Here is a 3,490-nt window from a genome sequence, read left to right as displayed (position 1 = left end):
AGAGACAGAGAGAGAGAGAGATTCGTCCTGTCATCGGTGAACGAAATGCGAATTGCATAGGAATGACTTGGAAATTTGCCGGAGGCATCGAAGATATCCACCAATGGTTAACCTCGTATCGGGAGCAGGAATTATGTTCGAGATAGGATCTAGTATTCTCTTTCTCTTTCTCTCTGTCTTCCTTCCACCCACTCATTTCCTCTCTCATCGTTTCAACCACCCCCTGCTCCTCCAACCCAACCCCCAACCCGACCCTCCTCCTCCTCCTCTTACCGTCATGTCATTCGAGGTAATCGTTTTGCGAATCGCAATTAACGGGATATCCAAATATCCATTTAATAGAATCGAGAGTAGAAATCGTATCAAGAACGACGTAATAATATCCTATCTCAGCATGGTTCTGTCTGTGGTGGTTGTTGCCGCAGGTATATACATGTATATATATATAGATATATGCATGTATGTATGTATGTATGTATGTAGATAGATAGATGTAAATACGTATTTCTTGTGTCCGGAGAATTTCTTGCTGGAATAACATTTATTTCAATTAATTTCATTCCCAATGGAGATCACCGAGAACACTCAACGATTCCCTATCGTTCTTGAAAAACACGTAACACGCTGATTAAACGTCGTACTTACAACAAAAAAAAAAAAAAGAAAAACGTTTTCGTATGGTTCAAGGAAAAATTAACGAAAATAATATTCTTCTGAATGTAGAAAAATAATCATCTTAAAAAGAAATCGTTAAATGTAAAGTACATTATAGGTATAATGTGTATATGTGTATATGTAATATGTACGTAATAGGGGTGTACGTATATGTATATAATAGTTTATTTATAGTAAAAAAATAAAACAACGATGGGATCTGCACGGGTAAAAATCATTTTATAAAGACACGTCGCGCTTGAACGTTCCTTTTTTTTTCCTCAATCGAAAAGAACAAAATTTGTGATAAAAACTTTTGTTTGCATCGTGAGTCACAGTAGTAGTAGTAGTAGTAGTAGTAGTAGTAGTTGTTGAAAGTTACTAGGAAGAGTGTTTACGTATAGCGGTTGTTCAATGTTTTTTTACTCGTTCGAAAGAGAATCACGAAGAGAGAGAGAGAGAGAGAGAGAGAGAATTGAAAAGTAATTGAGATGATTTAGATTTAATTAAATTTAAATTCAATCAGAAAACGTGAATCGATTCGAATGAATTTATTTTTGTTCTATCGTGCTGCTGTATGCCGGGCCGTTTCATTTCTTATTCGATTTTGTAGGATTTAATCATCATTTCGAAAAAATAAATAATACAATTTTTTCGTTTAACCAATGAAAATTAGTTACACTCGTATTTTTTTATTTTGGTTTCTTTCTCTCTCTCTCTCTCTCTCTTTCGTATACATTATAATAAATAAAAATTATATTAAAAGAAAGAAAAACTTTTGTGAATTATTAAATATATAATTTAATATATTAGATATCTCTGGTTAATAATAATATCAATCAAATTAATAATAAATTATTTCATCCCTACAAAACAATTCAATACTGAAAAGATTAATTAGATTAAATAACATCTATAAAGAATATATCATTGATGAAACATAATAATACAATCAAAATCAATATTCCTCATTACATTCAACATGAATAATAATAATCAAATCAAGAGAGAGAGAGAGAGAGATAGATCATATAAAACATATCTCTGAATAATATTTTTCTCTTTTTAAACAATATAAAACAACAACAACGGATCTAACAATGATCTCTCTTATCATCGTATTCGAGTGCAATCTTCGAGAAAAAAGAAAAAGAAGAAAAAGAAGGAAGAAAGGGGGAGCCTCTTGGAAAAGTGAAAAACAGCGTGACGTCTCAACGCCTGAAGGGGTTCAAGTTAATCGACGAAGAAGAAGAAGAAGAAAAAGAAAAAAAACAAAAAGAAGAGATAAAAGAGAAAGAGAAGAAAGAAGATGAGAGAAGGAAACTAAAATAAAATAAAATAAAATAAAAAAAACACTATATGGCAGAGCTTACGTTCGTTCGTCCATTATTAGCATGAACAGCACGCGATACATGAAGTAGTGGTACAACGGCACGCAGTGACTATGTACGAACGAGCTAGAAAGATATTCAAAAAAGAAGAAGAAGAAGAAGAAAAATAAAAAGAAGAAGAAGATGGTTGACTTCGAAATTGACTGCACTTCCATCGAGTACACCCTCCCAACTCTTTTTGATCCTCTTCTCGTCACCACCAACTGACACAGCCAAAGGCTCTTCCCCCATTACTATAAGAGAACATCCTACTCATTTTCTCTCTCTCTTTCTCTCTTTATCTATCTATTCTTATTCTCTTTTCTGCCTACCACTCACGCGCGTTCCACCGTAATAGGACTTTAATATTATTTTGTAGTCGATGTAACGTGCACTGGGCGTACACCTTGAACGTAATAAGGGTACGAGAATATGCCATTATACCAGGGTTGATTCTCTTCGAACGATCGTCGGGTCCCTTCAAACAACGGAGAGTAATCCTCCCTTTCTATCCCTCTCCCTCTCTCTTTCTCTTTCTCTCTTTGTTTATCTCGTTCAATCTGACTAGGAAGATCTTCTTTCTCTTACTCTGTGTATGTGTATGTGTGGAGAGAGGGAAAGGAAAAGAATAAGAAAAATCATCTTAGATGCAACCTTCCTTAAGGGATGATGATCGACCACAAATCTTTCTACGATCGATACATATATATATATATATATATTTGTGTGTGTGTGTGTTTAAATGGAACAAAAAAGTATCGTAGAAAATAAAAGTGAAAATAGTAACACGTGTGTCGTTTTTTTTTTCGCGAAACGTGCTACGAATTACTAAACAAGAGAATCCTTTTTACGAGAACACGTTATAACCACGGGTAACCGTGAAAATCCTTTAGACTACTCGTAGAATAATACGCCATAGATAAAAGCCGAAACGCCATAGATGAAATCGAACGAACAAACGAACAAACGAATGAACGAACACTAATCGAGCAACACTCTGCACTGTGTAACAACGAGATGAGATACTACTACCAACCAACGAACCAACAACAACCAATCGTTCGCAAGTACGCGAATGCGAACGAACCTTCCATTTAAATCCGTAATTTTATAAATTGCCGGATTTAATCTCGATCGGTCATAACTTAGCCTTCGCATAGTCCCATCGTTAACGTTCCACCGGCTTAATGCACTCCATTCGACGACGACGAACCCCCCTACCACCCCTACCCCCCTTACCCCCTACCACCAACTTTCTTCCACTCCCCTACACCCTGGCCCACCCACCACCACTACCATTTGTTTTTTTGTCATACTCTACTACGCCTCGATAATCTTTTTTTTCCTCCAACCAACCCACCCCCCCCCCCCCCCTTTCTCTTTTTCTCATTTTTCGCACTTTTCCCCCCCATTATTTATAGCCCTTTACTACTACTACTACTACTACTACTACTACTACTACTACT

Source organism: Polistes canadensis, unplaced genomic scaffold (genome assembly GCF_001313835.1).
Source record: "Polistes canadensis isolate GaletaPanama2010 unplaced genomic scaffold, ASM131383v1 scaffold_170, whole genome shotgun sequence".
Lineage (NCBI taxonomy): Eukaryota > Metazoa > Arthropoda > Insecta > Hymenoptera > Vespidae > Polistes > Polistes canadensis.
Note: the sequence above shows the minus strand (reverse complement) of the source record.